Source organism: Podarcis muralis, chromosome 2, assembly GCF_964188315.1.
Source record: "Podarcis muralis chromosome 2, rPodMur119.hap1.1, whole genome shotgun sequence".
Taxonomy (NCBI): domain Eukaryota; kingdom Metazoa; phylum Chordata; class Lepidosauria; order Squamata; family Lacertidae; genus Podarcis; species Podarcis muralis.
In genome coordinates, this window is record NC_135656.1 from 113,638,233 (window position 1) to 113,651,418 (window position 13,186).

At 40.2% G+C, this 13,186-nt stretch overlaps 1 protein-coding gene across 1 annotated transcript in view; it reads right to left on the reverse strand.

The window, feature by feature from the left end:
- Positions 1–2,157: 2,157 nt before the first annotated feature.
- Positions 2,158–13,186, reverse strand: part of LOC144325930 (uncharacterized) — a 93,490-nt gene continuing 82,461 nt past the window's right edge. Inside the window, exon 2 of the transcript XR_013391083.1 lies at positions 2,158–2,313. The gene's annotated coding sequence lies outside the window, so the exon portion shown is untranslated. The remainder of the gene's footprint in view (positions 2,314–13,186) is intronic.

The following is a 13,186-nucleotide window of genomic DNA, read 5'->3' on the forward strand; positions in this document are numbered from 1 at the left end:
TAATATATCCTGGGAATTTATGTTAAAGAATTTGGAATTAATGGACACTGAACAATCATTTCTAAAAGGAATAAAAGCAATATACTCTGAATAAAGAGCAAAACTGATAGTAAATGACATGATAACAGAAAATATTGAGATTATGAAAGGTACAAGACAAGGGTGTTCATTATCACCATTGTTATTCTTATCGGTACTGGAAGTCTTCCTAAGGACAATAAGGAGAAATGAAAAAATAAAAGGAATTTCAGTAGGTCGGAAGGAGTATAAAGTGAAAGCCTTTGCAGATGACTTAGTACTAACAATCGAAGAACCAACAACCAGTGCTAAAGAAGTGCTAGAAGAGACAGAACAATTTGGGCACGTAGCAGGTTTTAAACTGAACAAAAAGAAAACTAAAATGATAGTTAAAAATATGAAACAGGAATTGGTGGAAAGGCTGCAGCAACAGATTGGTATAGAAGCAGTTAAAAAAGTTAAATACTTAGGAATTTGGTTAACGTAAAAAAAGAATAAGACCTTTTTCAGAACAATTATATACCGGTGTGGAATGGACTTAAAAAAGATCTAGACGTATGGGGAATGATGAAATTATCATTTTGGGGAAGGATTTCGACTATTAAAATGAATGTGCTACCAAAAATGCTATTTTTGTTTAAATAAATTCCAATAATCAAGGGGGCAGCAATTTTTAAAGAGTGGCAAAAAGTAGTTTCAAGATATATCTGGCAGGGGAAGAAACCGAGAATTCAATATAAGTTATTAACAGATGTTAAAGAAAAAGAAGGCTTCGCCCTGCCAGACTTGAAACTGTATTATGAAGCATCTTGCCTCTGTTGGTTAAAGGAATGGATGTTGTTAGAAAATACAGATTTGTTAGATTTGGAAGGTTATGATAATAGATTTGGTTGGCATGCATATTTATGGTATAATAAAACAAAAGTCCATAAAGGATTTGGAAACCATACATTCCAAATATCTCTATCTGAAATATGGGATAGGTATAAAAACCTATAAGAACGTAAAACACTGCAGTTGTTATCTCCATTAGAAGCAATGAGTGTGAAAAAGATAAATATGAGTGAGAACTGGGTTACTTAGGGAAAATTAATACAAAAAAGAAGGGAGTAAATGGAAAATGAAGCCATATGAAGAAGTTAAAGAATATGTGAATGATTGGCTGCACTACCGCCAAGTCAATGAAATGTTTAAACAGGATTTTAAGGAAAAAGGATTTGATGAAAATAAATCAAAATTTGAAATGGAGATATTGAGTATTAACTGTAAAATTTCGTCTAAAATGTATAAATTGCTGCTTGAATGGCATTTGAAAGATGAGGAGGTAAAGTCGGTTATGATACATTGGGCCAAAGATTTTGGGTATAACATACAGTTAAAAGATTGGGAAAAACTGTGGAAAGAAGGATTAAAATTTACTGCATGCAATGCCTTAAAAGAAAATGTGATGAAAATGATGCATAGGTGGTATATTACGCCTGTGAAATTAGCTAAAATGTATAAAATTAGTAATAAATGTTGGAAATGTAAAGAAAAAGAAGGAACATTTTATCCTATGTGGTGGGAATGTAAAAAAGTGAAAATATTCTGGGAAATGATATATAATGAGATGAAAAAGATGTTGAAATATACATTTTATTAAGAAACTAGAAGCATTTTTACTTGGCATTGTAGGAGATGATATAAACAGAAAGGACTGTAAGTTGTTTTTATATGCAATGACGGCATCAAGAATATTATTGGCACAAAAATGGAAGCAAGAAGAACTACTGATGAAAGAAGAATGGAGGATGAAATTGATGGACTATGCAGAATTAGATAAACTAACCGGAAGGATTCGAAACCTGCGGGACCAGAGATTCTCAGAAGACTGGAGTAAATTTACGGACTATTTGAAAAGTAATTGTGATGAACAGATCACGCTAGTAGGTTTGCAAGAAGTTTTGTGATTTTTTTGAAATATTGCAAAAAAGACAATGAGGAGAACTATTAGTTAAGGATAATTAAGGGTAATACGAAATTAAGAAATGCATTATTAGTGATAAAGAACGGAAAATCATCAGAGGCGTAGACGGAAGTCCAAAAATATTGTATAAGATGAGAAGTTTTGTTGTATAAATGTAGGAATTAATATGTTATATATATATATATATGCTTTCGTAGATTTTCACGGGTACAGGAATGCAGGTTTTGGTGTCCTCGGGTGTCTTCCCGTGTAAAAGATGGGGTGTCTAGGCGACGTTTCGACGAGGTCTCACTCGTCATCTTCAGGCTGGTGCTTTCGGCTTCTTGTTACTGGAACAGAGCAGGATCTCAGTGTTTGAGTTCCTATAAATACTGTTGAGGAGGTGTGTTGTATAGCCTCCAATGTTCTGGGCAGAGAGGAAGTTCCCAGGCTAGTGTGCCTTTTCTTCTTTTGTTCCTTAATTACTTGAGGGATATCTTGAGTGATTTCTTGAGTGATATCCTGAGTACCACTTAGGTGGGTCATTAGGTGTGGATTAGTTGCTAAGGCCTTTGTGTCTTGACCTCTTGAACTTTGTGAAGAGTTTTTCTGAGAAGATGGCTGTACTGAAATTAGTTGTGCTCTGGCTTGGCTTCGTGTATAGGGGCGAGCTGTGGTTTTGTGGCCTGTGCCAGCCAGATCTGTGTAGGGATTGCAGGGGGGTGCAGCATCCGGAGGTGCCACCATGATTTGGCTACTGGATGGTGTCTGTAATTTATCTGTGGAGAGGGTCTGGGTTTGGATCTGGTGTGGTTGATTGGTGATGGCGTTCTGTGTGCCTCTGGCTCTGGTGTCAGTTTTTGTGGGGAGGGCTAATTTCCAGATGTCTGGCAAGCGGGATGTGTCGTCACGCTTGTTCATGTTGTGAGGGTGTTTTTCTATCTCGATGGCTTCCATGATTATTCTCTTGTGGTGATGTTCCATGTTAAAGAGCAATTTGGAATCTGCAAAATTAATTTCGTGTCCTGTTTCTTTCATGTGTTGGAAAAGAGAGGAAGTTTTTTCTTCTTTTTTGACGGCATTCTTGTGTTCTGCAATACGTGCATTTATACGTCTGTTTGTTTGTCCAATGTACGTGGCTGGGCAGACTTTGCAGGGTATTTCATAGACCCCTTGGTTTTCCAACTGGATTTTATCCTTGGGGTTTCTGAGGATATTGGCTATTTTTTGGTTGGTGCAAAAGGCTGTTTTGATATTGTGTTTATGGAGGATTTTGCTAATTTTATCTGTAGTGCCCTTGATATAAGGAAGGAGGGCCATGCCATTGTTTTCTTCTGTGTCTTGGTTTTTGGGGGGTGTTTCTTTTTGGATTAGCTTCATAACCCTGTTTTGCTGGTATCCATTGGCAATTAACACATTTGAGAGATTCTGTAACTCAGTTGTCAGGTGGTCTTTGTCAGCCAGGCGTTTGGTTCTGGAGATGAGAGTCTTGGCTACGGAGTTTATTTGTGCAGGGTGGTGGTGTGATTGTGCATGTAAGTAGCGGTTGGTGTGTGTTTTTTTCCGGTAGATAGTGTGTCCTAGGGAGCCATCAGGTTTTTTGTAGATTAGGACGTCAAGGAAGGGAAGTTGGTTGTTGGCTTCTATTTCCATAGTGAATTGTATTTTGGGGTGTAGGCTGTTGAGATGTGTGAGGAAGCTGTCCAGTTTTTCTTTCCCGTGTGGCCAAATTACAAAGGTGTCGTCAACATATCTGAGCCAAAGTTTGGGTTTGTGTTCTGACTTGTCTAAAGCATTGGTTTCAAAGTGTTCCATGTACAGGTTTGCAGTGTTACAAGTGTTCCATGTACAGGTTTAAGAAGAAAAAACTTCCTCTCTTTTCCAACACATGAAAGAAACAGGACACGAAATTAATTTTGCAGATTCCAAATTGCTCTTTAACATGGAACATCACCACAAGAGAATAATCATGGAAGCCATCGAGATAGAAAAACACCCTCACAACATGAACAAGCGTGACGACACATCCCGCTTGCCAGACATCTGGAAATTAGCCCTCCCCACAAAAACTGACACCAGAGCCAGAGGCACACAGAACGCCATCACCAATCAACCACACCAGATCCAAACCCAGACCCTCTCCACAGATAAATTACAGACACCATCCAGTAGCCAAACCATGGTGGCACCTCCGGATGCTGCACCCCCCTGCAATCCCTACACAGATCTGGCTGGCACAGGCCACAAAACCACAGCTCGCCCCTATACACGAAGCCAAGCCAGAGCACAACTAATTTCAGTACAGCCATCTTCTCAGAAAAACTCTTCACAAAGTTCAAGAGGTCAAGACACAAAGGCCTTAGCAACTAATCCACACCTAATGACCCACCTAAGTGGTACTCAGGATATCACTCAAGAAATCACTCAAGATATCCCTCAAGTAATTAAGGAACAAAAGAAGAAAAGGCACACTAGCCTGGGAACTTCCTCTCTGCCCAGAACATTGGAGGCTATACAACACACCTCCTCAACAGTATTTATAGGAACTCAAACACTGAGATCCTGCTCTGTTCCAGTAACAAGAAGCCGAAAGCACCAGCCTGAAGATGACGAGTGAGACCTCGTCGAAACGTCGCCTAGACACCCCATCTTTTACACGGGAAGACACCCGAGGACACCAAAACCTGCATATATATATATATATATATATATATATATATATATATATACACACACACACACACACATACACACACACATGGGAAATCCAGATCCCGTTGTCTTTTCTGAGCAATTTGCAGCATTTGCAGTCCAGAATCCAGATTCCAAGATATCCAGATCAAAAGTCTTCAGATACCTCTTGAAAAAGAGAGGATTGCCAAATAGCATGGCCCCCAAGAATGTAAACAAACACTGCCAAATTATTTTCGACACACCCAGAGACTTGGCAGTCATCTTCACTTCCCAGGAAATCTGGGAAACCTGAGTGAAAAACTCCATACACTTATATGGTTTGCCCGGGTGTGAATTTGCTAATGAATATTAAGGTGTCCACTCCCTCTGAAGTCCTTTCCAAATTCAATACATCTGTAGTTTTCATTGTGTGTGTGTTTGTTCATGTCTTCTAAGTGCTCCACTTTTAATGAAGCTCTTTCCACATTCAATACATTCAAATGGTTTCTCCCCCGTGTGAGTTAGTTGGTGTATTCTAAGGTTTCCACTTCCACTGAAGCTCTTTCCACATTCAATACATTTAAATGGTTTTCCCCCCATGTGAGTTCGTTGGTGCCTTCTAAGGTGTCCATATTGGCTGAAGCTCTTTCCACATTCAATACATTTAAATGGTGTCTCCCCCGTGTGAGTTTGTTGGTGTCTTCTAAGGTTTCCACTTTCACTGAAGTTCTTTCCACATTCAATACAATTAAATGGTTTCTCCCCCGTGTGAGTTTGTTGATGTCTTCTAAGTGCTCCACATTCACTGAAGCTCTTTCCACATTCAATACATTTAAATGGTTTCTCCCCTATGTGAGTTCGTTGGTGTTTTCTAAGGTGTCCATATTGACTGAAGCTCTTTCCACATTGAATACATTCAAATGGTTTCTCCCCTGTGTGAGTTTGTTGGTGTATTCTAAGTGTTCCACTTTGACGGAAGCTCTTTCCACATTCAATACATTTTTAAATGGTTTCTCCCCCGTGTGAGTTTGTTGGTGTCTTCTAAGGTCTCTACTCCCACTGAAGCTCTTTCCACATTGAATACATTCAAATGGTTTCTCCCCTGTGTGAGTTTGTTGGTGTATTCTAAGTGTTCCACTTTGACGGAAGCTCTTTCCACATTCAATACATTTAAATGGTTTCTCCCCCGTGTGAGTTCGTTGGTGTCTTCTAAGGTCTCCACTCCCACTGAAGCTCTTTCCACATTCAATACATTCAAATGGTTCCTCCCCCGTGTGAGTTCGTTGGTGTCTTCTCAGTCTTCCACTGTGCCTAAAGCACATCCCACATTCCATGCATTTAAACTGTTTCTTTGTTCTTTCCAATGAATTCACAGATGACTCCATAGAATTCTTGCCATCATCTTCCTCACCTGTTTAGGAGTCGGGGGGGGGGGGAGAGAATCCTGTTAAGACTTTCAAGAAAGACAAGAAAGGAACTAAACACACGTCAATCCCAATATGCACTGCCTCTTATTTTAACCCTGTCTCCTTTCTCCACTGTCCTTTCTTATGTTCCAAACTTTTAGGAATGCAGATGAGATAATGGCAAGAAAAACACATGATCACTCCATTCACACTTAATAAACTGCATTATTTTATAATTTATGGTGGAACTGGCTTCTTAGACACATCTCTGTACAGTGGTACCTCGGGTTAAGTACTTAATTCGTTCCGGAGGTCCGTTCTTAACCTGAAACTGTTTTTAACCTGAAGCAGCACTTTAGCTAATGGGGCCTCCTGCTGCTGCTGCGCCACCAGAGCACTATTTCTGTTCTCATCCTGAAGCAAAGTTCTTAACCTGAAACACTATTTCTGCGTGAGCAGAGTCTGTAACCTGAAGTGTATGTAAGCTGAAGCGTATGTAACCTGAGGTACCACAGTATTTCTCTTTTTCCAGGGAGGAAATGATCACAGGCTCAAATAGCAGTCTCTCCTATGACTAAGAAGTCAAACTTTTGTGTTACTTTGCCACATGTAACTGTAAAAATATTGCAATCTTAGAACAGGCATCCCCAAACTTGGCCCTCCAGATGTTTTGGGCCTACAAATCCCATCAGCCCTGACCACTGTTCCTATTAGCTAGGGATGATGGACGTTGTAGTCCCAAAACATCTGGAGGGCCAAGTTTGGGGATGCCTGTATCAGAACATAAGAAGAGCCTGCTCGATTGGGCAAAAGCCCACCTAGTCCAGCATCCTGTTCTCACAGTGGCCAGATGCCTGTGGGAATCCAGCAAGCAGGATTTGAGTACAAGAGCCCTCTGCCTTCCTGTGCTTTCCAGGAACTAGTATCAAGAAGCATTATTGCCTAGGACCGTGAGGGCAGAGCACAGACATCAGTCTAATCCTCTTTTTGAAGCTATCCAAGGGACAAAATCAAGGATTAAAAATAAATTATTAACAGATGTAAGAGAGAGAGGAGGTTTTGCCCTGCCGGGTTTGAAACTTTATTATGAAGCATCCTGTATCTGCTAGAACCGGGAATGGATTACATTGGAAAACACAGATTCTTATCTTAGAAGATAAGAAGAGCTTGCTCAATTGGGCAAAGGCCCACCTAGTCCAGCATCCTGTTCTCACAGTGGCCAGCTAGATGCCTGTGGGAAACCAGCAAGCAGGATTTGTGTATAAGAGCCCTTCCTGTGCTTTCAGTCTAATCCTCTTTTTCAAATTATACAAGTTGTTGGCCAACACACCTGTAGGATGGAAGTCCAGAGATTTAACTCAATAACTCTTCATCTAAAAGGCAAGAAAAATATTCCATTTAGAGTATTGATCATATTTTGGGCAATATTATGAAAGGTGTTTTAGCAGAAAAAATTCATCACAAACAGGCCTGCTTTCTACCAGGACATCAGATGAAGGAGAATAGAAGGAATATAACTGATATTATTGAATATTTGGAAGTAAGAAATGAGAAAAAAAGCGGCCTTAATGTTTATAGATGCTGAAAAGGCTTTTGATAATGTTTCATGGGCTTTTATGAAAATGATAAAAGAAAAAATGAATTTTGGGGAAGCATTTGGGAGAGGAATTGATGCAATTTATTCTTACCAACAGGCCATGCTGATTGTTAATAAGGTTATAACAGAAAAGTGTAAAATAACAAAGGGGACAAGACAAGAATATCCCCATCACCATTATTATTTATTTTGGTATTAGAGGCTCTGGCGAGAGAGAAAGAGTGGAGAAATTAATTAGAGGTATAACAGTAGGTAATAAACATATAAATTAAAAGCTTTTGCAGTTGACCTTGTAATTACAGTGAAGGATCCCAAAAATACTCCATCAAAGGTAGTAGAAAAGATACAGGACTTCGGGCAGGCTGGAGGCTTTAAACAAAACAGGATTAAGACTAGGTTTTTGGCAAAAAAACACAATAGAGCAAGACAAAAAGGAATTTCAACAGAAAACAGTTAGTTATACATAAAAAGTCAAATACTGAGATATTTGTCTGACAGCTAAGAATATTAATATTTTTAAAGACAATTACGAGAATGTGTGGAAAGAAATAAAAAGAACTTTAGAGATATGGGGGAAAATGAATTTATCATTTTGGGGAAGAATATCAGTAATAAAAATGAATGTATTGCCAAAAATGTTATTTTTATTCCAATCAGCCCCGACAATAGGCAACACAGGATGCTTTGAAAAATGGCAAGAAGATATATCTAGGTTTATCTGGAAAGGGAAGAAACCAAGGATAGAAAATAAATTATTAACAGATGTAAGAGAGAGCGGAGGTTTTGCCCTGCTGGATTTGAAACTTTATTATGAAGCATCCTGTATCTGCTAGAAACAGGAATGGATTACATTGGAAAACATAGATAATGTATTTTAGATTTGGAAGGACACAAATAACGGATAGCATGCGTATTTATGGTAGGAAAAGGCCAAGGTGTTTAGAGCTTTTCAGAATCATATAGTAAGAAAATCAATTTGTAGGGTATGGGAGAAGTATAAAAATTTGCTTGAGTAAAAAAACACCCTGGTGGCTTTCCCCCTTTGAAGCAATATCTCTGAAAAAAATGAATATGAGAAGTAATTGACCGACTTATAGAGAGCTGTTAACTGAAGTTGAAAACCAACTGAAATTAAAAGATTCTGAAGAAATAAGGGAAGCTGTAACCGACTGGTTACAGTACCATCAACTAAACGATATCTTCAACGTAGACAAAAAGAAAGGTTTTAGTTATGAGAAATCACAATTTCAAAATGAACTCTTAGGAAGTAACATAAAAAGATCTGTCTAAAATGTATAACTTGCTCCTAGAACGGTATACAAATGACGAAATGGGAAAGGGACTTAGGACATAACATACAAATGGCAGATCGGGAGAGGCTTTGGAAAACAGATCTGAAATTCACAGCTTGCTGTACATTGAAAGAAAACTACACGAAAATGATGTACTGGTGGTATTTGACTCCTAGTAAGTTATCTAAAATGTATAGAGTAAGTTCAACTTTCTGATGGAAATGTAAAGAAGAAGTAGAGTTTGGATTTGGATTTGATATCCCGCCTTTCACTCCCTTTAAGGAGTCTCAAAGCGGCTAACATTCTCCTTTCCCTTCCTCCCCCACAACAAACACTCTGTGAGGTGAGTGGGGCTGAGAGACTTCAAAGAAGTGTGACTGGCCCAAGGTCACCCAGCAGCTGCATGTGGAGGAGCGGAGACGCGAACCCGTTTCCCCAGATTACTACTGCTCTTAACCACTACACCACACTGGGTACCTTTTGCTATATGTGGTGGTGTAGTAGTTCTGGCCCCTTCATGGATCACTGCCTTGCCGTGGCAAAGGGTCTTGAATAACTCAGAGAAGCTATGAAGTATGCCAAGCAGGACACCCAAGATGAACAGGTCATAGTGGTGAGTTTTGACCAAACGTGATCCACCTGGAGGAGGAACCGGCAAGCCACTCCAGTATCCCTGCCAAGAAAACTCCATGGACAAAGACAACAGGCATATAAAAGTTATGACGCTGGAAGATGAGCCCCTCAGGTTGGAAGGTGTCCAACATGCTACTGAGGAAGAGCGGAGGACAAGTACAATTAGATTCAGAGCTGATGAAGCGGCTGGGCCAAAGCCGAAAGGACGCTCAGTTGCAGATATGCCTGGAAGCGAAAGGAAAGTCCAATGCTGTAAAGAAAAATATTGCATAGGAACCTGGAATGTAAGAACCATGAACCTGGGTAAGTTGGATGTGGTCAAAAATGAGATGGCAAGAATAAATATTGACATCCTGGGCATCAGTGAACTAAAATGGATGGGAATGGGCGAATTCAGTTCGGATGACCATCGTATCTACTACTGTGGGCAAGAAACCCGTAAAAGAAATGGAGTTGCCCTCATAGTCAACAAAAGAGTGGCGAAAGCTGTAGTGGGATGCAACCTCAAAAGTGATAGAATGATCTCGATACGAATCCAAGGCAGACCTTTTAACATCACAGTAATCCAAGTTTATGCACCAACTACTGGTGCTGAAGAAACTGAAATTGACCAATTCTATGAAGACTTACAACACCTTATAGAAGTGACACCAAAGAAGGCTCAGATCACCAGCTTATTATAGCAAAATTCAAGCTTAAACTGAAGAAAGTAGGAAAAACCACTGGGCCGGTAAGGTACAATCTTAATCAAATCCCTTATGAATACACAGTGGAAGTGAGGAACAGGTTTAAAGAGTTAGATTTGGTGGACAGAGTCCCTGAAGAACTATGGATGGAGGCTCGTAACAGTATACAGGAGGCAGCAACAAAAACCATCCCAATGAAAAGGAAATGCAAGAAAGCAAAGTGGCAGTCCAATGAGGCCTTACAAATAGCGGGGGAGAGAAGGCAAAGAAAATGCGAGGGAGATAGTGAAAGATATAGGAAATTGAATGCAGATTTCCCAAAAATAGCAAGGAGAGACAAGAAGGCCTGCTTAAATGAGCAATGCAAAGAAATAGAGGAAAACAACAGAATGGGAAGAACCAGAGATCTGTTCAAGAAAATTGGAGATATGAAAGGAACATTTCGTAGAAAGATAACCATAATAAAGGACAAAAGTAGTAAGGACCTAACAGAAGCAGAAGACATCAAGAAGAGGTGGCAAGAATACACAGAGGAATTATTCCAGAAAGATATGGATGTCCCGTATACCCCAGGGAGTGTTGTTGCTGACCCTGAGCCAGACATCCTGGAGAGTGAAGTCAAATGGGCCTTAGAAAGCACTGCAAATAACAAGGCCAGTGGAAGTGATGGTATTCCAGCTGAACTATTTAAAATTTTAAAAGATGATGCTGTTAAGGTGCTACACTCAATATGCCAGCAAGTTTGGAAAACTCAGCAGTGGCCAGAGGATTGGAGAAGATCAGTCTACATCCCAATCCCAAAGAAGGGCAGTGCTAAAGAATGCTCCAACTACCGCACAATTGCACTCATTTCACACGCTAGCAAATAATAAAATTTATTATTATTATTATTATTATTATTATTATTATTATTATTATTATTGCAAGGTTATGCTTAAAATTCTACAAGGAAGGCTGTGGTAAAGGTCCCCAGCTGGTCGCCCCTCCCTCACCTGCCTTGGCTCTCCGGCCTGGCCAGGTTTCTGGAGCAGGGCTGGCAGACACTTTACTTTTTTCAGACTCGGGACATAACAGAACTGGTATTGCTGCCACCACTCCCTTTATCCCGGGGAACCCGGAGCCACAAGCCCAGGGAGCAGGGTGTGCCCCTTTTATTGCTGGTTACCCCACGCAACAAGTTGCTTCCACAACTTGCAGGCAGAAATGCTCAGGTAGAGCACAACCAAGAAGTCAGGCACTGGACTTAGCTTTTCCCTCGAATAGGCACACAATGCAAGAGAAAGTTTCTTTCTTAAAATTTATTTTAAAAAATATAAAGCAAACATGCTTAAAAGCAGGCAGTTCTTTTGTGGATTACAAGTAAGGAAAAGAACAACATTGTAGAATATACCGTATTTTTTGCTCTATAACTCACTTTTCCCCTCCTAAAAAGTAAGGGGAAATGTGTGTGCGTCTTATGGTGCAAATGCAGGCTGCACAGCTATCCCAGAAGACAGAACGGCAAAAGGGATTGCTGCTTTCACTGCGTAGCGATCCCTCTTGCTGTTCTGGCTTCTGGGATTCAGAATATTTTTTTTCTTATTTTCCTCCTCCAAAAACTAGGTGCGTCTTATAGAGCGAAAAATACGGTAACTGACTACACACTCACTTCAAATCCCCAGATAGAGAAAGGTAATTAAAAGTCCTTTAGTTGATCCGCATTCAAAGACAAAAGAGAAACTCCATCACAAAAGGACGACGACTGTTAGCCAGGTGGGCTGCTAACAGTTGTGCGAAGTTGCAGGATGCAGAGCTTGCTTTTCTCAGCCATTCTTAGGATCTTTATTCACAAATCTGACATGGAACCAGAACCCAGAGCCCAATCAAAACCCTTGATTACATTCAAATTCACCAATGACCAACGCATACACTAATAATTTCAACTTGTGACAGCTGGGCCCATTAAGTTCTCAAAACTAGGATCAAAGCGGTTCCTCCCTTTCGTGGAACTTATGCAGATGTACATTCTTGGGCAATTAAAAGATAGATAACAACACTGGGTGAATGTGAGTAACTTATCCCCCAGGTGTCAAGCCCTCTAATCAACTAGAGAGTTCCTTCCTGCAGTAAACCTTTCACACCCTCGGAGCCTGCTGGTCTGCAAGGTTAAAGAAACAGGACCTCTTTCCCATAATTCTTGTGGCATTTACCTACTCACAAGACTTTGCTCTCTCTCTTGACCAAAGTTTTTAAGATACTGAGACTCCTAACTTTACTACAAAGGCTTAAGCAGTAGGTGGACCGAGAACTCCCAGAAGTGCAAGCTGGATTTAGAAGAGGCAGAGGAACCAGAGACCAAACTGCAAACATGCGCTGGATTATGGAGAAAGCTAGAGAGTTCCAGAAAAACATCTACTTCTGCTTCATTGACTATGGAAAAGCCTTTGACTGTGTTGACCACAGCAAACTATGGCAAGTTCTTAAAGAAATGGTGCCTGATCACCTCATCTGTCTCCTGATAAATCTCTATGTGGGACAAGAAGCTACAGTTAGAACTGGATATGGAACAACTGATTGGTTCAAAATTGGGAAAGGAGTACGGCAAGGCTGTATATTGTCTCTCTGCTTATTTAACTTATATACAGAGTTCATCATGCGAAAGGCTAGGCTGGATGAATCCCAAGCCAGAATTAAGATTGCTGGAAGAAATATCAACAACCTCAGATATGCAGATGACACAACCTTGATGGCAGAAAGTGAGGAGGAATTAAAGAACCTTTTAATGAGGGTAAAAGAAGAGAGGGCAAAATATGGTCTGAAGCTCAACATCAAAAAAACAAAGATCATGGCCACTGGTCCCATCACCTCCTGGCAAATAGAAGGGGAAGAAATGGAGGCTGTGAGAGGTTTTACTTTCTTGGGCTCCATGATCACTGCAGATGGTGACAGCAGCCACA